Source organism: Bidens hawaiensis, unplaced genomic scaffold (assembly GCF_021521415.1).
Source record: "Bidens hawaiensis isolate Kalapana, Puna unplaced genomic scaffold, B.hawaiensis_p1.1 tig00021234_1, whole genome shotgun sequence".
Taxonomy (NCBI): Eukaryota; Viridiplantae; Streptophyta; class Magnoliopsida; order Asterales; family Asteraceae; genus Bidens; species Bidens hawaiensis.
The window spans coordinates 293810-321274 of record NW_027493290.1 but is presented as its reverse complement, the minus strand read 5'-3'; the positions used below and the strand labels follow the sequence as shown (position 1 = coordinate 321274).

The 27465-nt window shown below is 43.1% G+C and overlaps 1 long non-coding RNA gene across 1 annotated transcript; it reads left to right on the top strand.

Annotated features, from left to right (window-relative positions):
* Positions 1 to 619: 619 nt before the first annotated feature.
* Positions 620 to 19987, top strand: LOC143563074 (uncharacterized). The gene is made up of 2 exons (XR_013140597.1): positions 620 to 972; positions 19351 to 19987. It is a non-coding gene; the product is annotated as an uncharacterized LOC143563074 (long non-coding RNA).
* Positions 19988 to 27465: the final 7478 nt, after the last annotated feature.

Genomic DNA, 27465 nt, shown 5'->3' with positions numbered 1-27465 from the left:
CGAATTTATGATCCGATTCAGTGGTTAGACCCATACTTTGTTTTTCCTCCGGCTCGTGTACTTCCCCCATTTGGCAATACTGGCAAAATTTCGAACTGGCCACGGGGTGGCGTGAGGGCATAATTATTGTTCCGATTCTATCTTAGGGTCACAAAATATGGTATGGCTGTCTCCATTACCGAAATTATTATTCGATTCAGTGGTTCCATCCATACTCAGTGTTTCCTCTATATCGTGTACTACCCCCTTTGGCTGGCCACGGGGTGGCGTGAGGACATAATTATTTTTCCGATTCTTTCTTAGGGTCTTAAAATATAGTATGGCAATCTCCATGACCGAATTTATGATCCGATTCTGTGGTTCGACCAATACGCTGTTTTTCCTCCGGCTCGTGTACTACCCCCTTTGGCAATAATGGAAAAATTTTGAACTGGCCACGGGGTGGCGTGAGGGCATAATTATTGATCTGATTATTTCTTAGGGTCACAAAATATGGTATGGCAGTCTCCATGACCGAATTTATGATCCGATTCAGTGGTTCCACCCATACTCAATTTTTCCTCTGTCTCGTGTACTACGCCTTTTGGCAATACTGTCAAAATTTTTAACGGCCCACGGGGTGGCGTGAGGGCATAATTATTTTTCCGATTCTTTCTTAGGGTCTTAAAATATGGGTTGGCAATCTCCATGACCGAACTTATGATCCGATTCAGTGGTTCGACCCATACGCGGTTTTTCCTCCGGCTTGTGTACTACCTCCTTTGGCAATACTGGCAAAATTTCGAACGGGCCACGGGGTGGTGTGAGGGCATAATTATTGATCCGATTCTTTCTTTGGGTCTTAAAATATGGTATGGGAATCACCATCACCGAATTTATGATCCGATTCAGTGATTAGACCCACACTGAATTTTTCCTCCGGCTCGTGTACTACCCCTTTGGCAATACAGGCAAAATTTCGAACGGGCCACGGTGTGGCGTGAGGGCATAATTATTGATCTGATTATTTTTTAGGGTCACAAAATATGGTATGGAAGTCTCCATGACCGAATTTATGATCCAATTCAGTGGTTCCACCCATACGCGGTTTTTCCTCCGGCTCGTGTACCACCTCCTTTGACAATACTGGCAAAATTTTGTACGGGCCACGGGGTGGCGTGAGTGCATAATAATTGATCCGATTCTTTCTTAGGGTCTTAAAATATGGTATGGCAGTCTCCATGACAGAATTTAGATAAGATAAGTGGTTCGACCCATACAGAGTTTTTCCTCCGGCTCGTGTACTACCCCCTTTGGCAATAATGGCAAAATTTTGAATTGGCCCGGGGTGGCGTGAGTGCATAATTATTGATCTGATTATTTCTTAGGGTCACAAAATATGGTATGGCAGTCTCCATGACCGAATTTATGATCCGATTCAGTGGTTCCACCCATACTCAATTTTTCCTCTATCTCGTGTACTACGCCTTTTGGCAATACTGTCAAAATTTTTAACGGGCCACGGGGTGGCGTGAGGGCATAATTATTTTTCGGATTCTTTCTTAGGGTCTTAAAATATGGTTTGGCAATCTCCATGACCGAATTTATGATCCGATTCTGTGGTTCGACCCATACGCGGTTTTACCTCCGGCTCGTGTACTACCTCCTTTGGCAATACTGGCAAAATTTCGAACGGCCACGGGGTGGCGTGAGGGCATAATAATTGATCCGATTGTTTCTTAGGGTCTTAAAATATGGTATGGCAGTCTCCATGACCGAATTTATGATCCAATTCAGTGGTTCGACCCATACTCAGTTTTCCTCCGACTCGTGTACGACCCCCTTTGGTAATACTGGCAAAATTTCGAACGGGCCACAGTGTGGCGTGAGGGCATAATTATTGATCAGATTATTTTTTAGGGTCACAAAATATGGTATGGAAGTCTCCATGACCGAATTTATGATCCAATTCAGTGGTTCCACCCATACGCGGTTTTTCCTCCGGCTCGTGTACCACCTCCTTTGACAATACTGGCAAAATTTAGAACGGGCCACGGGGTGGCGTGAGTGCATAATAATTGATCCGATTCTTTCTTAGGGTCTTAAAATATGGTATGGCAGTCTCCATGACCGAGTTTATGATCTGATAAGTGGTTCGACCCATGCTCAGTTTTTCCTCCGACTTGTGTACGACCCCTTTTGGCAATACTGGCAAAATTTCGAACGGGCCACGCGGTGGAGTGAGGGCATAATAATTGATCTGATTCTTTCTTAGGGTCTTAAAATATGGTATGGCAGTCTCCATGACCGAATTTATGATCCGATTAAGTGGTTCGACCCATTCTCAGTTTTTCCTGCGACTCGTGTACGACCCCCTTTGGCAATACTGGCAAAATTTCGAACGGGCCACGGGGTGGCGTGAGGGCATAATAATTGATCCGATTGTTTCTTAGGGTCTTAAAATATGGTAAGGCAGTCTCCATGACCGAATTTATGATCCGATTCAGTGGTTCGACCCATATTCAGTTTTTCCTCCGACTCGTGTACGACACACTTTGGTAATAGTGGCAAAATTTCGAACTGGCCACGGGGTGGCGTGAGGGCATAATAATTGATCTGATTATTTCTTAGGGTCACAAAATATGGTATGGCAGTCTCCATGACCGAATTTATGATCCGATTCAGTGGTTCCACCCATACTCAATTTTTCCTCTGTCTCGTGTATTACGTCTTTTGGCAATACTGTCAAAATTTTTAACGGGCCACGGGGTGGCGTGAGGGCATAATTATTTTTTCGATTATTTCTTAGGGTCTTAAAATATGGTTTGGCAATCTCCATGACCGAATTTATGATCCGATTCAGTGGCTCGACCCATACGCGGTTTTTCCTCCGGCTCGTGTATTACCTCCTTTGGCAATACGGGCAAAATTTCGAACGGGCCACGGGGTGGTGTTAGGGCATAGTAATTGATCCGATTCTTTCTTAGGGTCTTAATATATGGTATGGGAATCACCATGACCGAATTTATGATCCGATTTAGTGGTTAGACCCATACTGACTTTTTCCTCCGGCTCGTGTACTACCCCTTTGGCAATACTGGCAAAATTTCGAACTGGCCACAGTGTGGCGTGAGGGCATAATTATTGATCCGCTTCTATCTTAGGGTCACAGAATATGGTATGGCTGTCTCCATGACCGAAATTATGATCCGATTCAGTGGTTCCACCCATACTCAGTGTTTCCTCTATCTCGTGTACTACCCCCTTTTGGCAATACTATCAAAATTTTTAACGGGCCACGGGGTGGCGTGAGGGCATAATTATTTTTCCGATTCTTTCATAGGGTCTTAAAATATGGTATGGCAATCTCCATGACCGAATTTATGATCCGATGTTGGTACATGATGTCAGTAGTTCAGTGTCTAGTGTCTGTAATCGAGTTAGTTGGATTTGTATTTTGTATTAAGCGAAGTTAGCTCACAAGTTCGCTTATATAGGCGAACTTGTGGAACAAGCGAAGTTAGTGACAACTTCGCCTAAACATGTTAGGCGAAGTTGTCGTCTGTTATATACGGCTAGGTTACGGCTGATTTAGATGAATCAGTTGTTTAGAGTTTGCGTAATCGGTGATCAGTGAATCACGTGTTTCCAGTTGCAATACAACGTGTCTTTGTTTATTGTAACGTGTGTTTGATTGTGTTAAAGTGTATCGTCTTCTACGCTCGTATCGTCTTACGTAGGGATTCCGCACCTACGTAGAACGAGGTATTCCGTGTAGATCCGGCTGGAAACCTACAATTGGTATCAGAGCTTTTGCTCGTGATTGTGTGGTTCGGGATTATCACGCGGGTGTAGAAATCATTCCGTTCGACTATTCGCGGGACGAGTTTACCGAATTTTTGTGTCCTACTCAACTCCCACCATCATAAACAACCCATTACACCTTCGCATACCTCGCAAAACGTCAAAATCAAACCTGCAAAATCATCGTGTTCATCAGGCGAAGTTGCCGCTACTGTTTGTAGGGTTTAGGCGAAGATATAAGGTTAAGTGAAGTTATCCACAACTTCGCCTACCTCACAAGTTCGCTTAACTTAATCAAGCGAAGTTGAGAAATCAAGCGAAGATAAGACTTAAGCGAAGTTAACTTTAACTTCGCCTACAGTGCTATTCAGAATAAAATTTTTATTTTTTCGGGTTTCTTTGTGTTTTCGTTTCGTGAAAGATGACTTCCATAAATATTATGGAACTGGTAAAAATGGAGGTGGAAGCGGGTTCAGCTACTAAGGCACCGAAAATGCTTAAGGGTACCGATTTCGTGGCGTGGAAAGATCGGTTTGAGCAGTATGTTAAATATCAAGATGCTAAGATGTGGGTGTGCATTCAATATGGATACATTCCACCAACTGCTTTGTATGAGGGTCGTGAACAAATTAAGAAATACAACAAGATGGAAGAGGAAGAAAAGAAGATGTATGAGGCTGAAAGCAAAGCTCATGTTGCGATAACAATGGCTCTTCCACAAGAGATTCTTCACACCTTCAGGAAGTATAAAACCGCTAGAGAGTTATGGGAAGCACTTGAAAACCGATTTGAAGGTAATGTGGGGATACGTGCATCCAAGATTAAACTACTCAAAACCCAATTCTCGGTGTTCAAGTATTTGAAGAATGAATCACTTGATGATATCATCACGAGATATTATCACTTGATGACCGAACTCAGCAATTATTCCATTGCTTACAAAGAAGAGGAGATTGTAGAAAAACTTCTTGATGCTCTCCCACCGAAATGGGAGATGTACACTGTCTTGATGAGAGAAGATAAAGAGTTTGCCGACTATGACTTGGAAACAGCAGTCAATAAACTACGAACCTTTGAACTTAACATGGTTCGAAAAGAGACACCAACTGATCAGGTTCAGGATCCGGGAATGTATGGTGCGAAAGTTAATTCAAGTTCAAGTTCGAAGTCAGAATCATCTGCTTATTACTCAAAGGGAGACTCGAGCTCTAACTCAACTCATGATGGTCATGTTTCTCTCAACATGGACGGTGATGTGTGTTTCGTAGCTGGTGGAACAAATTCTTCTAAACCTTAAACAACAAAGGGTAGTTTTTCTTCAAGTGTTCCGAACATCAACTACTCTCAGATGCCCATGAGTGTTAAATCTGCTGAACAGCAGTTTGCTCTCTATGCATCTTTCATTGCTTCTTACGAAAATTACATTAAAGGTAAAATCGTTGATCCTGCAACTTTAGACGAAGACTATGATCAGATCGATGCTGTTGATCTGGAGGAGATGGATCTGCAGTGGCAGATGGCAATGATTGTAAGAAGAGTTAAAAGGTTTATGAAGAAAACTGGTAGAAAATTTGTTGGTGAAAGACCAGGTTTTGACAAGTCAAAGGTTCGGTGTTATAACTGTCAACAGAATGGCCACTTTGCAAAAGAATGCACAAATGACAGAGTAGAACGCAGTCAAAACAGGTCTACACAACAGAGTGGTGGAGGTAGTGAGAATAGGGCGATGATATCCAGACAGAACGGGGAATACAACTGGAATCTGCAAGTTGAGGAAGTGTTCGAACAGGCCAACTTGGTTAACATCGAAACTGAAGAAAAACCCAGAGAGACAAAAGAAAATCAAGCCTACATGGCAGAAGTGAACGATCAGCTTTCTGAGGTAAGTCCTAAACTCCCTTGTACGAAATGTGAAAATCTGTCTGAACAGTTGAAAACAATAACTGATCAGTTTGTTAGTTTGGATGCTCAATTCAGAACATTAAAAGAAGATCATTATTACACTAAAACTAGAGAAAACAGTTACAAGGTAAAAATTAAAGCTAGTGAGAAAGATATCAGAAGTCTTTAAGCAAGTCTAGCTGAAAAAATACAAGTAATTGATCTTAGCTATGAAGTGTTAGAAGAGAAAACAAAACTAATTGCTGAAAGGGATAAACAGATAGCTGATCACCAGGTGAAAATGGTGGAACTAAACAGAAAGCTTGAGCAATTTAGAAATTCCTCCGCAATACTTGATCACCTCGTAAGTGATCAACGTTCCCCAGTTAAAAGGGGAGGAATTGGATATAATGAAGTTCCACCACCTTATAATCATAACTATACTTTTGATCCTAGTAATCAGAAATCTGTTGATGTTGAAATTGGTCAGACAGTTCCTGTTAAGGTTACGATTAAAAATCCAGAAATTAGTAAAGACGAAACGAGTAAGCCTGTTTCGAATGTTAAGATTTCTGTTCCTAGTTCTGTCTCATCAAATTCGGACAAGACATCCGAGTCTAGTGAGACAGAAGAAGAGGAAGTGTTACTAAAACGTGGAGAGGAACATAAACCAACTGAAAAGAATTCTCCACTAAACCCGCATGTCCCACCATATGTTAGACAAACGGACAGTAATGCAGCCTCATCATCTAAAACAACTATTGAGACGAAAGTTGAACACAGGAGTTGTTTCAGATGCAATCAAATAGGACACCTAATTGTTGATTGCCCTCTGAAGCAGAGATTCAGAGGTATGAGGCCTTCGAAAACTGAGAATAGAACTAACAGTAATTTCTATAATGGTAAAAATGAAAACTCATCAAAGTTCAGATGTTGGACTAATCCAGGTTTTCAAAGAAGTCGACCTCAGTTTTTCCCAGTTAACCACCAAACCATTAGTAATAATTCATTTAACTCATGAAGGTTTGGATGGCCTCATAGTCAATCTACTAGAAGGTATCCTTTTGGGACTTACAGAAATCAGTCTAATACTAACTTTGGACAGCCAAAGTACGGGATGCATTTTAACAGATTTAATCGACCCAAGACCAATAGGTCTTGGGTCCCCAGATTTTAATCCTTTGCTTTGATCGTGCAGGAACAGTTGAACAGAGCTGCAAACAATCTATGGGTTGTGGATAGCAGCTGTTCCTGGCACATGACGGGTAACAAGAATTTGTTACACGAGTGGAAACCTGTTCAGGGAGGAAGAGTTAGTTTTGCTGGAGAGAGTGGTGGAAGGATTACTGGAATTGGGACAGTGACTAATGGCAAAATGAAGTTAGAGAAGGTGAATTTCGTTGAAGAACTGAAGCATAATCTGCTGAGTGTATCTCAGATCTGTGACAAAGAGTACACTGTGCACTTTACCAAAGATGAAGCGATCGTACTGTATCTTGGTTTCAAGATACCAGAGGAATGGATAGTAATGAAGGCTCCAAGGGAAAAGAATACATATATTATGGACATGAGGTCGACTAAGATGGCAACAGAAGAATCGTGTCTTCTGTCAAATGCAATCAGAATCGGAAGTCAACAACAGGTGGATGTCAGTTTCTTGGAGGCAGATTAGTGTCATGGCAGTGCAAGAAGCAGACCTCAGTCGCCATTTCTACCTGTGAAGCAGAATACATGGCAGCATCGAACTGCTGCTCCCAGGTTCTTTGGATACAACAGCAATTGCGCGATTATGGTCTGGATTTCACTCATACTCCTATTTGCATAGATAACACTGCTGCTATCTCAGTAACTAACAATCCCGTAAAGCATAGCAAAACTAAACACATTGACATCCGTCATCATTTTATACGGGATTGTGCTGAGAAGAAATTGATTGTGCTCGAAAAGGTTGATTCGTTAGATAATTTCGCTGATTTGTTTACTAAAGCGTTTGACAAAACTCGTTTTCAAAACCTTGTTGAGCTAAATGGGATGATCAATCCCGAGTAACCGTGTTTTTCGTTTTCGAGTATTTGTAAAAAAAAAAAAAAAAAAAAAAAAAAAAAAAACGTCACTATCGCTTTGAATTATGTCGGTTGCTTCAGTTTGAAGGACATATCTTCGGATATGTTTGGTCCTCATTTCTACCTGTAGAGTATGAGGATAGCCATTAACCAGATGACTGAAAGTGACCGAGGCGGTTTATGATGTGTTTTTATTCTTTCGCTGAAAATTAGTCGTTCATACTTAGTTAGAAGGACACATACTCGTATGTGGTCGGTCCAGCTGATCCATTGGATCTTCAGGATAGCCGTTTACCTGAAGACTTTGAATTGATCGGGGCGATAGAAGTTAAATTTTTTTAGGGAGATGAAATTATTTTTCAAGTCTACTACTTCGTAAGAAGTTTCTTTACTATGTTTAAAGGAAAATTGATCCAACCTTGGAAAGTGATAGACAAACTGATTCTGTGTGCTTAATAAGTGAAGTTATTAGGCCTAAAAGACTTTAGAACAGTCATTGTATGTCATGGTAGCTTTTTATGGTGCGTAAAAGTAGAAGTGATACAAACTAAATCTCCTCGATTTTACGTGGAAACTCCTTAAGAGTTGTGCATGTCTCCATATATATCTTTCCGAATGATAGGCAGAAAAGCGATTGCCCAGTCATACACGAGCCCGTGAGTGTTCTAATTCCCGTGAAAATAGCATGTCAAGAAACTGCAGTGATCCAGATTCGGGACTTGCAGTTGTTTACGTCTCTAAAACTGTGTAAATCTTGTTATTAAAAAAAAAACTGAGACATTCTAGAGCTTATAATGTTAATACTTCTCAATCAAGATGCAAGAAAGAGAACGGGAAGAAGAGTCTAAAGATCGAAGAGTACTTACTATTTAATCAGACACTACGGGTCGAGGTCAACTCGGGGTGACTTGGTGAAAGCCAAATACGCTTTGAGAATAGATAAGAGACATCACAATCTCTGACGTGTTGCCCATTTAAATTTTGAGCTTAATTGAACCTAACCCGTATTACAGAAGCGATGAAAACCATTTGAAGTTATTTACCTGCTTACAACCTGTCTCTTTATGTCATAATACAGCTGAACATGGATCTATGTGACAGTCACGTAATTAGTATGATTCCTGTTCGGATCTTTTCTAAAACGTGGTAGTCCCTGTCGAGACTGAAATTTGATCCCGTGTACCTTATTTCTAAGTTTTATCCTACTTATGTAGTTGTATGATTTTATACCTGGTTACTTGGTCTTGATCGTATCATTTAACTCTTTAAAGGATGTTTTAAAACTTAATTGCAAATTGTTCAAATTATAGGGGTTTGTTTTGTAAATTTAATATCGGCGAAGTTATCCCTAACTTCGCCTGCAATAGGCGAAGTTATCCATAACTTCGCCTGTATAACCTTGACCCTATATAAAGAAGTTTTTGGTCAAATGCTCAGTATTGTTTTTCAAAATCCGGCGAACTTATTCCTAGTAACCCTAAGCGAAGTTATATCTCGATCAATCTGTGTTATTTTTTCTCGAGTTCATTCCGTGTTAAAGGTGTGTAGGGTTGTTGCATCTTTTAATCTATGTCATTGACGTTAATCAAAGGTCGTTTCGACCTGTTTAGTGACCTCGTTCTTTCAAACATCCAACACCCGATTTTCAAACTTATTTTCACGTGGTCGTAATCATATTGATCGTCTAGATCTCCATAAAAACATGTGTTTAACAGTCCGCAATCTCCAAATTGACCAAATCAATTCGTTTGAACAACTAAACTGTTGCCGATTCATATTCAGGCGAACTTACAGTTTAGGCGAAGTTATCCTTAACTTCGCCTGAGGGTTAACTTCGCCTGATAATTAATTATGTAACAGTACATGAGGCGAAGTTGTGGTTAGGCGAAGTTATCATTAACTTCGCCTGGCCCTTTTTACTTAACATTGATCAGGCGAAGTTCAAGTTGAGGCGAAGTTGTTCCCAACTTCGTCCCACCTCTAACTTCGCCTATACAGAATAAATCATAACTTCGCTCATGGTAACAGGCGAACTTGTGATTTGCCTCGACGATTCTCTAACTAGTCTGTTTTTGTTGCAGAAATGGAGCTGTAGCTGGAGCAGGTGGTGCAGGTGGTGACGAAAGAGGAGATAACCATTGACAGTTTTTCCCGGGGCATAACATGTACATCACATTGGACCCGGATGCGAGCGGTGTTGATGATTTCCGCGAGATCATCACATTTCTACTCCGCTCGCGTATCTTCCACGCTATTACTACAACACTGCCTATCTTCCAGCCTGTTCTGGCAGACAGTGGAATATGACTGTCGAGTCGAGCCCCCGGTTATGCGTGCAACGGTTAACAATCAGATAGTACAGTTCTCGTCTGAACAGATCAGGGTGGCTTTATAGTTTGGGGATGAAACGAGAGACGATCCTACAGACTTCGTGGCTCCATTCAGAGATGGTGCTTATCTGAGGATGGGATATTCTGGTCCATTGGGAGATACTCAAAGACGAAAGGGATTCTTGTTAGACCAATGGCGATTTCTTATGCACGTGATGATCGTGTGTATGTCAGGGAGAAAGGCTGGTACGGATGGAATGGGTGCGACCATGCAGTCGGCGATGACTGCACTGACTTACAATAAGCGTTATAGCTTTAGTCAGATGGTATTCTACGAGATAGACCGTCAAAGAATAGCGGTGGCGCGTGAGAGATTTCTGATGTATCCAAGATTCCTTCAAATGATCTTGAATCATGTTGCTCCCACGTTACCTCAGCGCCGCCCGATTAGATATGTGGAGAGTGTAAGCAAGAGGATCTTCGCTCAGTGTAGATCATCAAGTGCAAGAAGCAAGCCTGAGCTCCGTCCTCGACATACTCCATTATTTGGGTACTTTATCAACCCAGAGTATGTTCCAGCTCGTGGGGACGAGTTTCGGGATCCGGCACCACAACAGGCTGGAGCACCTCAACCACCACCTGAGGTACAAAAAGCTTTACCTACTACTCTTGTTGTGGCACCGGAGGAAAATGTAGACCTTGAAGCTGCGTTTGGCGGTCAAGGATTTTTTGATATGGATCGTGTTGACCCTGAGGAAGAGGTACAAGTCTCGGTAGCCCGGGTTACTAGTGTGGATGTTGCTAGGGCAGCTACGACTGAGGCTGATTCTGATTCTTCAGATGATGATGTGGCTGAAGCTAGACGGATTTTGGTTACACAAGAAAGGATTCATGGGAAGAGGAAGAGAGACAATGATCACAGTGAGTCGGATTTTGAGGAAGATTTACATCAGTTGGTCCATAGATCGAGAAGGGAACGGGTAGGTGCAGGTTCGGGAGCTGGTGAGAGCTCAAGGGTGGTTCGTTTCACTCCACCCGCACTGTCTGGTATTACTATAGTCCCTACACCATTGCAAGTTACAGGGCCAATCGCCACGGATGTTCCCATGGTGACTACCTCATCTTCCTTCGACATCCCACCCACTACATTCCAGCTCTCGGCTCTGGAGATTGTGTCCCTGCCACCTCCAACTCTTACTCCAACGGAGGTTGTAGCAAGGTTTGTTGAGTCGACAGTTGTTGCTACTGCAGGGTTGTCGGTTACGATACCACCTGCGGTTACGTTTCCACCTGTTTCTGAGGTGCCGATTACATTGGAAATCCCTCCTCCGTACGCTCAAGACATATCATATATGAGGTTTGATTTCGATGCAACCTTATCCGATTCGGAAAGAATAGCAGCGCTAGAAAGGGTCGTGGCAGAACAATCAAGGGTAAATCTTATCCAGACTAATGCTATTCAGCGCCTCGTTGCGGAGAATCAGATTCAGTCGTCCCTCCTGATCGAGCATGGTAAAATAATTGATGCCTTGAAACAGTTCTTGGCATCTCAGGGGGAGACGGGCTGTAAGGGTGATGAGCTGAGGACGAAGAAGCGTAATGATCGAGACGCTGATCCCAATGCATCGAAAGGTGCAGGTGGAGAGTTGCCAAGAACAGAACAAGCTCTTGGGACTTCCACATCTCAGGGGGAGTCAACGAGTGCAGCTGGCGGTTCAGGGGGTGATGATGAGGTGGTTGTGGATGCTGAGGAGGTGTTAGATGATGTTATAGGTGATGAGGATGTGTTACCGATGGAGGAGATAGAGAAGATAGGGGCTGAGATTGTCATTGATAGTGAGATTGAAGAAGGAGAGATTGTGGAGGAGAACGTTGAGCATGAGATTCCGGAAGTTGATAAGGCATATATGGGTCAAGATATGGGAAGCGATGAGACGGAATGGGAGGAGCAGCCAAGATGGAAAGAAGGCTACGCTCAGTGGTTCGTAAAGACTAAGAAACCGGCGTCCCTACTATGTTCAAGAAAAGTTACAACGTCAGGGGTTATGCTGAATCGAAAAAGGGGAGTATATGCTGGTTATATGATGAGCAGTTGAGGATTTTTGTGATTAAAAGGTATGATGGGGTTCAGTATTTCAAGAGGCTGTTGAGATCGTTGAATACGTTGCCTGAGTGTGAAGTGAAGGACTTAGCCAGGTTGGGGTTGATAAACAGGAGTGATGATAACATGGCTAGGGTCATTGGGAAGATAGTCTGGAAGGAAAGCATAAAGGAGAAAAAGTTCGAGCTGTTGAAACCACAGAAAGGAAAGCTTGTTGAAGACAAAGACAGAGAAATGAGAGCAGATGGCAAGCCTTGGATGATCATGAAGTATAAGCCGATCCGGTGTTTAAAAGAAGTGCCGATGAAACAAATGCCCAAGGATGTGCTCAAAGATCTGAAGTGGTGGTATGTGGATTATGAAACAGCTGAAGCAGTAATGGAGGATGAAGATGAACAAGAGCTGATGAGAGTTAATGATCCTATGCATCTAGTGAATCTGTCTCAAGCTGATCTGCAGGTGCTAAACGAGAAAAAGATATTTTATATTCCTGCTTGGAAAGAAGAAGCAAAGAAGTATCAAAGAGTTGTTTCAGTTTGTGTACGAGAAGGCGTTCATGCTTGAAGATGAAAGATACAAGATTTTTGGGATTACAAGACACATGTTTGAGATAGAGGTATGAAGCTACTGCCAAGGGGGAGTCTGTTGGTACATGATGTCAGTAGTTCAGTGTCTAGTGTCTGTAATCGAGTTAGTTGGATTTGTATTTTGTATTAAGCGAAGTTAGCTCACAAGTTCGCTTATATAGGCGATCTTGTGGAACAAGCGAAGTTAGTGACAACTTCGCCTAAATATGTTAGGCGAAGTTGTCGTCTGTTATATACGGCTAGGTTACGGCTGATTTAGATGAATCAGTTTATGAGTTGTTCAGAGTTTGTGTAATCGGTGATCAGTGAATCACGTGTTTCCAGTTGGAATACAACGTGTCTTTGTTTATTGTAACGTGTGTTTGATTGTGTTAACGTGTATCGTCTTCTATGCTCGTATCGTCATACGTAGGGATTCCGCACCTACGTAGAACGAGATATTCCGTGTAGATCCGGCTGGGAACCTACATCCGATTCAGTGGTTCGACACATACGCGGTTTTTCCTCTGGCTCGTGTACTACCTCCTTTGGCAATACTGGCAAAATTTCGAACGGGCCACGAAGTGGTGTGAGGGCATAATAATTGGTCTGATTCTTTCTTAGGGTCTTAAAATATGGTATAGCAATCACCATGACCGAATTTATGATCCGATTCAGTGGTTAGACCCATACTGAGTTTTTCCTCCGGCTCGTGTACTAGCCCCTTTGGCAATACTGGCAAAATTTTGAACTGGCCACGGGGTGGCGTGAGGGCATAATTATTGATCTGATTATTTCTTAGGGTCAAAAAATATGGTATGGCAGTCTTCATGACCGAATTTATGATCCGATTCAGTGGTTCCACCCATACTCAATTTTTCCTATGTCTCGTGTACTACGCCTTTTGGCAATACTGTCAAAATTTTTAACGGGCCACGGGGTGGCGTGAGGGCATAATTATTTTTCCGATTCTTTCTTAGGGTCTTAAAATATGGTTTGGCAATCTCCATGACCGAATTTATGATCCGATTCAGTGGTTCGACCCATACGCGGTTTTTCCTCCGGCTTGTGTACTACCTCCTTTAACAATACTGGCAAAATTTCGAACGGGCCACGGAGTGGTGAGAGGGCATAATAATTTATCAGATTCATTCTTAGGGTCTTAAAATATGGTATGGGAATCACCATGACCGAATTTATGATCCGATTAAGTGGTTAGACCCACACTGACTTTTTCCTCCGGCTCGTGTATTACCCTTTTGGCAATACTGGCAAAATTTCGAACTGGCCACAGTGTGGCGTGAGGGCATAATTATTGATCTGATTATTTTTTAGGGTCACAAAATATGGTATGGCAGTCTCCATGACCGAATTTATGATCCGATTCAGCGGTTCCACCCATACTTAGATTTTCCTCCGACTCGTGTACCACCCCCTTTGGCAATACTGGCAAAATTACGAACGGGCCACGGGGTGGCGTGAGGGCATAATTATTGATCTGATTCTTTATTAGGGTCACAAAATATGGTATGGAAGTCTCCATGACCGAATTTACGATCCGATTCAGTGGTTCGACCCATACGCGGTTTTTCCTCCGGCTCGTGTACCACCTCCATTGGCAATACTGGCAAAATTTGGAACGAGCCACTGGGTGGCGTGAGGGCATAATAATTGATCCGATTCTTTCTTAGGGTCTTAAAATATGGTATGGCTGTTCCCATGACCGAATTTATGATCCGATGAAGTGGTTCGATCCATACTTAGTTTTTCCTCCGACTCGTGTATGACCCTCTTTGGCAATACTGACAAAATTTCGAACGGGCCACGGGGTGGCGTGAGGGCATAATAATTGATCCGATTCTTTCATAGGGTCTTAAAATATGGTATGGCAGTCTCCATGACCGAATTTATGATCCGATTTTGTGGTTCGATCCATACTCAGTTTTTCCTCCGACGCGTGTACGACCCCCCCTTTGGCGATACTGGCAAAATTTCGAAAGGGCCACGGGGTGGTGTGAGGGCATAATTATTGATCTGATTATTTCTTAGGGTCACAAAATATGGTATGGCAGTCTCCATGACCGAATTTATGATCCAATTTAGTGGTTGCACCCATACTCAGTTTTTCCTCCGTCTCGTGTACCACCCCCTTTGGCAATACTGGCAAAATTTCAAACGGGCCACGGGGTGGCGTCAGGTTATAATTATTTATCCGATTCTTTCTTAGGGTCACAAAATATGGTATGGCAGTCTTCATGACCGAATTTATGATTCGATTCATTGGTTCGACCCATACACAGTTTTTCCTCCGACTCGTGTACTACCCCCTTTGGCAATACTGATAAAATTTTGAACGAGCCACGGGGTGACGTGAGGACATAATTATTGATCCGATTCTTTCTTAGGGTCACAAAATATGGTATGGCAGTTTCCATGACCGAATTTTATGATCCGATTCAGTGGTTCCACCCATACTCAGGTTTTCCTCCGTCTCGTGTACGACCCCATTGGCAATACTGTCAAAATTACGAACGGGCTATGGGGTAGCGTGAGGGCACAATTAATGATCTGATTCTTTCTTAGGGTCGCAAAATATGGTATGGCAGTGTCCATGACCGAATTTATGATCCGATTCAGTGGTTCGACCCATACTCAGTTTTTCATCCGACTCGTGTACGACCCCCTTTGGCAATACTGGCAAAATTTTGAACGGGCCACGTGGTGGCGTGAGGGCATAATTATTGATCTGATTATTTCTTAAGGTCACAAAATATGGTATGGAAGTCTCCATGACCGAATTTATGATCCGATTCAGTGGTTCCACCCATACTTAGTTTTTCCTCCGTCTCGTGTACCACCCCCTTTGGCAATACTGGCAAAATTTCAAACGGGCCACGGGGGTGGCGTCAGGGGCATAATTATTAATCCGATTCTTTCTTAGGGTCACAAAATATGGTATGGCAGTCTTCATGACCGAATTTATGATTCGATTCAGTGGTTCGACCCATACTCAGTTTTTCCTCCGACTCGTGTACTACCCCCTTTCGCAATATTGACAAAATTTCGAACGGGCCACGGGGTGACGTCAGGGCATAATTATTGATCCGATTCTTTCTTAGGGTCACAAAATATGTTATGGCAATCATCATGACCGAATTTATGATTCGATTCAGTGGTTCGATACATACTCAGTTTTTCCTCCGACTCGTGTACTACCCCCTTTGGCAATACTGTCAAAATTTCGAACGGGCCACGGGGTGGCGTTAGCGCATAATTATTGATCTGATTATTTCTCAGGGTCACAAAATATGGTATAGCAGTCTCCATGACCGAATTTATGATCCGATTCAGTGGTTCCACCCATACTCAGTTTTTCCTCCGTCTCGTGTAGTACCACCTTTGGCAATACTGGCAAAATTTTGAACGGGCCACGGGGTGGCGTGAGGGCATATTTATTTATCTGATTCTTTCTTAGGGTCAAAAAATATGGTATGGCTTTCTCCATGACCGAAATTATGATCTGGTTCAGTGGTTACTCCCATACTCAGTGTTACCTCTGTCTCGTGTACCCACCTTTGGCAATACTGGCAAAATTTTGAACGGGCCATGGGGTGGCGTGAGGGCATAATTATTTATCTCATTCTTTCTTAGGGTCAAAAAATATGGTATGGCAGTCTCCATGACCGAATTTATGATCTGATTCAGTGGGTAGACCCATACTGAGTTTTTCCTCCAGCTCGTGTACTACCCCCTTTGGCAATACTGGTAAAATTTCGAACTTGCCACGGGGTGGCGTGAGGGCATAATTATTGATCTGATTATTTCTTAGGGTCACAAAATATGGTATGGCAGTCTACATGACCGAATTTATGATCCGATTTAGTGGTTCCACCAATACTCAATTATTCCTCTGTCTCGTGTACTACCCCCTTTGGCAATACTGTCAAAATTTTAAACGGTCCACGGGGTGGCGTGAGGGCATAATTATTTTTCCGATTCTTTCTTAGGGTCTTAAAATATGGTTTGGCAATCGCCATTAACGAATTTATGATCCGATTCAGTGGTTCGACCCATACGCGGTTTTTCCTCCGGCTCGTGTACTACCACCTTTGTTAATACTGGCAAGATTTTGAACGGCCACGGGGTGGCGTGAGGGCATAGTTATTTATCTGATTCTTTCTTAGGGTCAAAAAATATGGTATGGCTGTCTCCATGACCGAAATTATGATCCGATTCAGTGGTTACTCCCATACTCAGTGTTACCTCTGTCTCGTGTACTACCACCTTTGAGAATACTGGTAAAATTTTGAACGGGCCATGGGGTGGCGTGAGGGCATAATTATTTATCTGATTCTTTCTTAGGGTCAAAAAATATGGTATGGCAGTCTCCATGACCGAATTTATGATCTGATTCAGTGGGTAGACCCATACTGAGTTTTTCCTCCAGCTCGTGTACTACCCCCTTTGGCAATACTGGCAAAATTTCGAACTGGCCACGGGGTGGCGTGAGGGTATAATTATTGATCTGATTATTTCTTAGGGTCACAAAATATGGTATGGCAGTCTCCATGACCGAATTTATGATCCGATTCAGTGGTTCCACCCATACTCAATTTTTCCTCTGTCTCGTGTACTACCCCCTTTGGCAATACTGTCAAAATTTTTAACGGTCCACGGGGTGGCGTGAGGGCATAATTATTTTTTCGATTCTTTCTTAGGGTCTTAAAATATGGTTTGGCAATCGCCATTAACGAATTTATGATCCGATTCAGTGGTTCGACCCATACGCGGTTTTTCCTCCGGCTCGTGTACTACCTCCTTTGGCAATACTGGCAAAATTTCGAACGGGCCACGGGGTGGTGTGAGGGCATAATAATTGATCTGATTCTTTCTTAGGGTCTTAAAATATGGTATGGCAATCACCATGACCGAATTTATGATCCGATTCAGTGGTTAGACCCATACTGAGTTTTTCCTCCGGCTCGTGTACTACCCCCTTTGGCATTACTGGCAAAATTTTTAACGGGCCACGGGGTGGCGTGAGGGCATAATTATTTATCCGATTCTTTCTTAGGGTCACAAAATATGGTATGGCAGTCTACATGACCGAATTTATGATCCGATTCAGTGGTTCGACCCATACTTAGATTTTCCTCCGTCTCGTGTACCACCCCCTTTGGCAATACTGGCAAAATTACGAACGGGCCACGGGGTGGCGTAAGGGCATAATTATTGATCTGATTCTTTTTTACGGTCACAATATATGGTATGGAAGTCTCCATGACCGAATTTATGATCTGATTCAGTGGTTCCACCCATACGCGGTTTTTCCTCCGGCTCGTGTACCACCTCCTTTGGCAATACTGGCAAAATTTCGAACGGCCACGAGGTGGCATGAGGGCATAATAATTGATCCGATTCTTTCTTTGAGTCATAAAATATGGTATGGCAGTTTCCATGACCGAATTTATGATCCGATAAAGTGGTTCCACCCATACGCGGTTTTTCCTCCGACTCGTGTACGACCCCCTTTGGCAATACTGGCAAAATTTCGAACGGGCCACGGGGTGGCGTGTGGGCATAATAATTGATCCGATTATTTCTTAGGGTCATAAAATATAGTATGGCAGTCTCCATGACCGAATTTATGATCCGATTCTGTGGTTCGACCCATACTCAGTTTTTCCTCCGACGCGTGTACGACCCCCTTTGTCAATACTGGCAAAATTTCGAACGGGCCACGGGGTGGTGTGGGGGCATAATTATTGATCTGATTATTTCTTAGGGTCACAAAATATGGTATGGCAGTCTCCATGACCGAATTTATGATCCGGTTCAGCGGTTGCACCCTTACTCAGTTTTTCCTCCGTCTCGTGTACCATCCCCTTTGGCAATACTGGCAAAATTTCAAACGGGCCACGGGGTGGCGTCAGGTTTTAATTATTAATCCGGTTCTTTCTTAGGGTCTTAAAATATGGTATGGCAGTCTCCATGACCGAATTTATGATCCGATTCAGTGGTTAGACCCATACTGAGTTTTTCCTCCGGCTCGTGTACTACCCCCTTTGGCAATACTGGCAAAATTTCGAACTGGCCACGGGGTGGCGTGAGGGCATAATTATTGATCCGATTCTTTCTTAGGGTCACAAAATATGGTATGGCAGTCTCCATGACCGAAATTATGATCTGATTCAGTGGATCCACCCATACTCAGTGTTTCCTCTGTCTCGTGTACTACCCCCTTTGGCAATACTGGCAAAATGTTGAACGGGCCACGGGGTGGCGTGAAGGCAAAATTATTGATCTGATTCTTTCTTAGGGTCACAAAATATGGTATGTCAGTGTACATGACCGAATTTATGAGCCGATTCAGTTGTTCGACCCATACACGGTTTTTCCTCCGGCTCGTGTACGACCTCATTTGGCAATACTGGCAAAATGGCCACGGGGTGGGGTGAGGGCATAATAATTGATCCGATTCTTTCTTAGGGTCTTAAAATATGGTATGGAAATCACCTTTACCGAATTTATGATCCGATTCAGTGGTTAGACCCATACTGAGTTTTTCCTTCGGCTCGTGTACTACCCCCTTTGGCAATACTTGCAAAATTTCGAACTGGCCACAGGGTGGCGTGACCGCATAATTATTGATCCGATTCAATCTTAGGGTCACAAAATATGGTATGGCTGTCTCCATGACCGAAATTATGATCCGATTCAGTGGTTCCACCCATACTCAGTGTTTCCTCTTTCTCGTGTACTACCCCCTTCGGCAATACTGTCAAAATTTTTAACGGGCCACGGGGTGGCGTGAGGGCATAATTATTTTTCCGATTCTTTCTTAGGGTCTTAAAATATGGTTTAGCAATCTCCATGACCGAATTTATGATCCGATTCAGTGGTTCGACCCATACGCGGTTATTCCTCCGGCTCGTGTACTACCTCCTTTGGCAATACTGGCAAAATTTCGAACGGGCCACGAAGTGGTGTGAGGGCATAATAATTGATCTGATTCTTTCTTAGGGTCTTAAAATATGGTATGGCAATCACCATGACCGAATTTAAGATCCGATTCAGTGGTTATACCCATACTGAGTTTTTCCTCCGGCTCGTGTACTACCCCCTTATGCAATACTGGAAAAATTTTGAACTGGCCACGGGGTGGCGTGAGGGCATAATTATTGATCTGATTATTTATTAGGGTCACAAAATATGGTACGGCAATCTCCATGACCGAATTTATGATCCGATTCAGTGGTTACACCCATACTCAATTTTTCCTCTGTCTCGTGTACAACCCCCTTTGGCAATACTGTCAAAATTTTTAACGGGCCACGGGGTGGCGTGAGGGCATAATTATTTTTCTGATTCTTTCTTAGGGTCTTAAAATATGGTTTGGCAATCTCCATGACCGAATTTAGGATCCGATTCAGTGGTTCGACCCATACGCGGTTTTTCCTCCGGCTCGTGTACTACCTCCTTTGGAAATACTGGCAAAATTTCGAACGGGCCACGGGGTGGTGTGAGGGCATAATAATTGATCTGATTCTTTCTTAGGGTCTTAAAATATGGTATGGCAAACACCATGACCGAATTTATGATCCGATTTAGTGGTTAGACCCATACTGAGTTTTTCCTCCAGCTCGTAATACTGGCAAAATTTTTAACTGGCCACGGGGTGGCGCGTGGGCATAATTATTGATCTGATTATTTCTTAGGGTCACAAAATATGGTATGGCAGTCTCCATGACCGAATTTATGATCCGATTCAGTGGTTCCACCCATACTCAATTTTTCCTCTGTCTCGTGTACTACCCCCTTTGGCAATACTGTCAAAATTTTTAACGGGCCACGGGGTGGCGTGAGGGCATAATTATTTTTCCGATTCTTTCTTAGGGACTTAAAATATGGTTTGGCAATCTCCATGACCGAATTTATGATCCGATTCAGTGGTTCGACCAATACGCGGTTTTTCCTCCGGCTCGTGTACTACCTCCTTTGGCAATACTGGCAAAATTTCGAACGGGCCACGGGGTGGTGTGAGGGCATAATAATGGATCCGATTCTTTTTTTAGGGTCTTAAAATATGGTCTGTCATTCACCATGACCGAATTTATGATCCGATTTAGTGGTTAGACCCATACTAAGTTTTTCCTCCGGCTCGTGTACTACCCCCGTTGGCAATACTGGCAAAATTTTGAACTGGCCACGGGGTGGCGTGAGGGCATAATTATTGAGCTGATTATTTATTTGGGTCACAAAATATGGTATGGTAGTCTCCATGACCGAATTTATGATCCGATTCAGTGGTTCCACCCATACTCAATTTTTCCTCTGTCTCGTGTACTACCCCCTTTGTTAATACTGTCAAAATTTTTAACGGGCCACGGGGTGGCGTGATGGCATAATTATTTTTCCAATTCTTTCTTAGGGTCTTAAAATATGGTTTGGCAATCTCCATGACCGAATTTATGATCAGATTCAGTGGTTCGACCCATACGCGGTTTTTCCTCCGGCTCGTGTACTACCTCCTTTGGCAATACTGGCAAAATTTCGAACGGGCCACGGGGTGGTGTGAGGGCATAATAATTGATCTGATTCTTTCTTAAGGTCTTAAAATATGGTATGGCAAACACCATGACCGAATTTTTGATCCGATTCAGTGGTTAGACCCATACTGAGTTTTTCCTCCGGCTCGTGTACTACCCCCTTTGGAAATACTGTCAAAATTTTTAACTGGCCACGGGGTGGCGCGTGGGCATAATTATTGATCTGATTATTTCTTAGGGTCACAAAATATGGTATGGTAGTCTCCATGACCGAATTTATGATCCCATTAAGTGGTTCCACCCATACTCAATTTTTCCTCTGTCTCGTGTGCTACCCCCCTTTGGCAATACTGTCAAAATTTTTAACTGGCCACGGGGTGGCGCGTAGGCATAATTATTGATCTGATTATTTCTTAGGGTCACAAAATATGGTATGACAGTCTCCATGACCGAATTTATGATACGAGTCAGTGGTTCCACCCATACTCAATTTTTCCTCTGTCTCGTGTACTACCCCCTTTGGCAATACTGTCAAAATTTTTAACGGGCCACGGGGTGGCGTGAGGGCATAATTATTTTTCCGATTCTTTCTTAGGGTCTTAAAATATGGTTTGGCAATCTCCATGACCGAATTTATGATCCGATTCAGTGGTTCGACCCACACGCGGTTTTTCCTCCGGCTCGTGTACTACCTCCTTTGGCAGTACTGGCAAAATTTCGAACGGGCCACGGGGTGGTATGAGGGCATAATAATGGATCCGATTCTTTCTTAGTGTCTTAAAATATTTGTCTGGCATTCACCATGACCGAATTTATGATCCGATTCAGTGGTTAGACCCATACTAAGTTTTTCCTCCGGCTCGTGTACTACCCCCTTTGGCAATACTGTCTAAATTTTGAACTGGCCACGGGGTGGCGTGAGGGCATAATTATTGAGCTGATTATTTATTAGGGTCACAAAATATGGTATGGCAGTCTCCATGACCGAATTTATGATCCGATTCAGTGGTTCCACCCATACTCAATTTTTCCTCTGTCTCGTGTACTACCCCCTTTGGCAATACTGTCAAAATTTTTAATGGGCCACGGGGTGGCGTGATGGCATAATTATTTTTCCAATTCTTTCTTAGGGTCTTAAAAATATGGTTTGGCAATCTCCATGACCGAATTTATGATCTGATTCAGTGGTTCGACCCATACGCGGTTTTTTCCTCCGGCTCGTGTACTACCTTCTTTGGAAATACTGGCAAAATTTCGAACGGGCCCACGGGGTGGTGTGAGGGCATAATAATTGATCTGATTCTTTCTTAGGGTCTTAAAATATGGTATGGGCAAACAACCATGACCGAATTTATGATCCGATTTAGTGGTTAGACCCATACTGAGTTTTTTCCTCCGGCTCGTGTACTACCCCCTTTTGGCAATACTGGCAAAATTTTTAACTGGCCACGGGGTGGGCGCTGGTGGGCATAATTATTGATCTGATTATTTTCTTAGGGTCACCAAAATATGGTATTGGCAGTCCTCCATGACCGAATTTTATGATCCGATTCAGTGGTTTCCACCCATACTCAATTTTTCCTCTGTCTCGTGAACTACCCCCTTTGGCAATACTGTCAAAAATTTTTAAACGGGCCACGGGGTGGCGTGAGGGCATAATTATTTTTCCGATTCTTTTCTTAGGGACTTAAAAATATGGTTTTGACAATCTCCATGACCGAATTTATGATCCGATTCAGTGGTTCGACCCATACGCGGTTTTTTCCTCCGGCTCGTGTACTACCTCCTTTGGCAATACTGGCAAAATTTCGAACGGGCCCACGGGTTGGTGTGAGGGCATAATAATGGATCCGATTTCATTTTTTAGGGTCTTAAAAATATGGTCCTGTCATTCACCATGACCGAATTTATGATCCGATTCAGTGGTTAGGACCCATACTAAGTTTTTTCCTCCGGCTCGTGTACAACCCCCTTTGGCAATACTGGAAAAAATTTTGAACTGGCCACGGGGTGGCGTGAGGGCATAATTATTGAGCTGATTATTTTATTTGGGTCACAAAAATATGGTATGGTAGTTCTCCATGACCGAATTTATGATCCGATTCAGTGGTTCCACCCCATACTCAATTTTTCCTCTGTCTCGTGTACTACCCCCTTTGTTAATACTGTCAAAATTTTTAACGGGGCCACGGGGTGGCGTGATGGCATAATTATTTTTCCAATTCTTTCTTAGGGTCTTAAAAATATGGTTTGGCAATCTCCATGACCGAATTTATGATTCCGATTCAGTGGTTCGAACCCCATACGCGGTTTTTCCTCCGGCTCGTGTACTACCTCCTTTGGCAATACTGGCAAAAATTTCGAACGGGGCCCACGGGGTGGTGTGAGGGCATAATAATTGATCTGATTTCTTTCTTAGGGTCTTAAAATATGGTATGGCAAACACCATGACCGAAATTTATGATCCGATTCAGTGGTTAGACCCATACTGAGTTTTTCCTCCGGCTCGTGTACTACCCCCTTTGGAAATACTGGCAAAATTTTTTAACTGGCCACGGGGTGGCGCGTGGGCATAATTTATTGATCTGATTATTTCTTAGGGTCACAAAAATATGGTATGGTAGTCCTCCATGGACCGAATTTATGATCCGATTCAGTGGTTCCACCCATACTCAATTTTTCCTCTGTCTCGTGTACTACCCCCCTTTGGCAATACTGTCAAAATTTTTAACTGGCCACGGGGTGGCGCGTAGGCATAATTATTGATCTGATTATTTCTTAGGGTCACAAAATATGGTATGACAGTCTCCATGACCGAATTTATGATACGAGTCAGTGGTTCCACCCATACTCAATTTTTCCTCTGTCTCGTGTACTACCCCCTTTGGCAATACTGTCAAAATTTTTAACGAGCCACGGGGTGGCGTGAGGGCATAATTATTTTTCCGATTCTTTCTTAGGGTCTTAAAATATGGTTTGGCAATCTCCATGACCGAATTTATGATCCGATTCAGTGGTTCGACCCACACGCGGTTTTTCCTCCGGCTCGTGTACTACCTCCTTTGGCAATACTGGCAAAATTTCGAACGGGCCACGGGGTGGTGTGAGGGCATAATAATGGATCCGATTCTTTCTTAGTGTCTTAAAATATTTGTCTGGCATTCACCATGACCGAATTTATGATCCGATTCAGTGGTTAGACCCATACTAAGTTTTTCCTCCGGCTCGTGTACTACCCCCCTTTGGCAATACTGTCTAAATTTTGAACTGGCCACGGGGGTGGCGTGAGGGCATAATTATTGAGCTGATTATTTATTAGGGTCACAAAATATGGTATGGGAGTCTCCATGACCGAATTTATGATCCGATTCAGTGGTTCCACCCATACTCAATTTTTCCTCTGTCTCGTGTACTACCCCCTTTGGCAATACTGTCAAAATTTTTAACGGGCCACGGGGTGGCGTGATGGCATAATTATTTTTCCAATTCTTTCTTAGGGTCTTAAAATATGGTTTGGCAATCTCCATGACCGAATTTATGATCCGATTCAGTGGTTCGACCCATACGCGGTTTTTCCTCCGGCTCGTGTACTACCTTCTTTGGAAATACTGGCAAAATTTCGAACGGGCCACGGGGTGGTGTGAGTGCATAATAATTGATCTGATTCTTTCTTAGGGTCTTAAAATATGGTATGGCAAACACCATGACCGAATTTATGATCCGATTTAGTGGTTAGACCCATACTGAGTTTTTCCTCCGGCTCGTGTACTACCCCCTTTGGCAATACTGGCAAAATTTTTAACTGGCCACGGGGTGGCGCGTGGGCATAATTATTGATCTGATTATTTCTTAGGGTCACAAAATATGGTATGGCAGTCTCCATGACCGAATTTATGATCCGATTCAGTGGTTCCACCCGTACTCAATTTTTCCTCTGACTCGTGAACTACCCCCTTTGGCAATACTGTCAAAATTTTTAACGGGCCACGGGGGTGGCGTGAGGGCATAATTATTTTTCCGATTCTTTCTTAGGGACTTAAAATATGGATTGGCAATCTCCATGACCGAATTTATGATCCGATTCAGTGGTTCGACCCATACGCGGTTTTTCCTCCGGCTCGTGTACTACCTCCTTTGGCAATACTGGCAAAATTTCGAACGGGCCACGGGTTGGTGTGACGGCATAATAATGGATCCGATTCTTTTTTAGGGTCTTAAAATATGGTCTGTCATTCACCATGACCGAATTTATGATCCGATTCAGTGGTTAGACCCATACTAAGTTTTTCCTCCGGCTCGTGAACAACCCCCTTTGGCAATACTGGAAAAATTTTGAACTGGCCACGGGGTGGCGTGAGGGCATAATTATTGAGCTGATTATTTATTAGGGTCACAAAATATGGTATGGCAGTCTCCATGACCGAATTTATGATCCGATTCAGTGGTTCCACCCATACTCAATTTTTTCTCTGTCTCGTGTACTACCCCCTTTGTTAATACTGTCAAATATTTTAACGGGCCACGGGGTGGCGTGATGGCATAATTATTTTTCCAATTCTTTCTGAGGGTCTTAAAATATGGTTTGGCAATCTCCATGACCGAATTTATGATCTGATTCAGTGGTTCGACCCATACGCGGTTTTTCCTCCGGCTCGTGTACTACCTCCTTTGGCAATACTGGCAAAATTTCGAACGGGCCACTGGGTGGTGTGAGGGCATAATAATTGATCTGATTCTTTCTTAAGGTCTTAAAATATGGTATGGCAAACACCATGACCGAATTTATGATCCGATTCAGTGGTTAGACCCATACTGAGTTTTTCCTCCGGCTCGTGTACTACCCCCTTTGGCAATACTGGCAAAATTTTTAACTGGCCACGGGGTGGCGCGTGGGCATAATTATTGATCTGATTATTTCTTAGGGTCACAAAATATGGTATGGTAGTCTCCATGACCGAATTTATGATCCAATTCAGTGGTTCCACCCATACTCAATTTTTCCTCTGTCTCGTGTACTACCCCCTTTGGCAATACTGTCAAAATTTTTAACTGGCCACGGGGTGGTGCGAGGGCATAATTATTGATCTGATTACTTCTTAGGGTCACAAAATACGGTATGACAGTCTCCATGACCGAATTTATGATACGATTCAATGGTTCCACCCATACTCAATTTTTCCTCTGTCTCGTGTACTACCCCCTTTGGCAATACTGTCAAAATTTTTAACGGGCCACGGAGTGGCGTGAGGGCATAATTATTTTTCCGATTCTTTCTTAGGGTCTTAAAATATGGTTTGGCAATCTCCATGACCGAATTTATGATCCGATTCAGTGCTTCGACCCATACGCGGTTTTTCCTCCGGCTCGTGTACTACCTCCTTTGGCAAAACAGGCAAAATTTCGAACGGGCCACGGGGTGGTGTGAGGGCATAATAATGGATCCGATTCTTTCTTAGTGTCTTAAAATATTTGTCTGGCATTCACCATGACCGAATTTATGATCCGATTCAGTGGTTAGACCCATACTAAGTTTTTCCTCCGGCTCGTGTACTACCCCCTTTGGCAATACTGGCAAAATTTTGAACTGGCCATGGGGTGGCGTGAGGGCATAATTGTTGAGCTGATTATTTATTAGGGTCACAAAATATGGTATGGCAGTCTCCATGACCGAATTTATGATCCGATTCAGTGGTTCCACCCATACTCAGTTTTTCCTCCGTCTCGTGTACTACCCCCTTTGGCAATACTGACAAAATTTTTAACGGGCCACGGGGGTGGCGTGATGGCATAATTATTTATCCGATTCTTTCTTAGGGTCACAAAATATGGTATGACAATCTCCATGGCCGAATTTATGATCCGATTCAGTGGTTCGACCCATACTTAGATTTTCCTCTGACTCGTGTACCACCACCTTTGGCAATACTGGCAAAATTACGAACGGGCCACGGGGGTGGCGTAAGTGCATAATTATTGATCTGATTCTTTCTTAGGGTCACTAAATATGGTATGGCAGTTTCCATGACCGAATTTATGATCCGATTAACTGGTTCGAACCATACGCGGTTTTCCCTCCGGCTCGTGTACTACCTCCTCTGGCAATACTGGCAAAATTTCGAACGGGCCACGGGGTGAAGTGAGGGCATAATAAATAATCCGATTCTTTCTTAGGGTCTTAAAATATGGTATGGC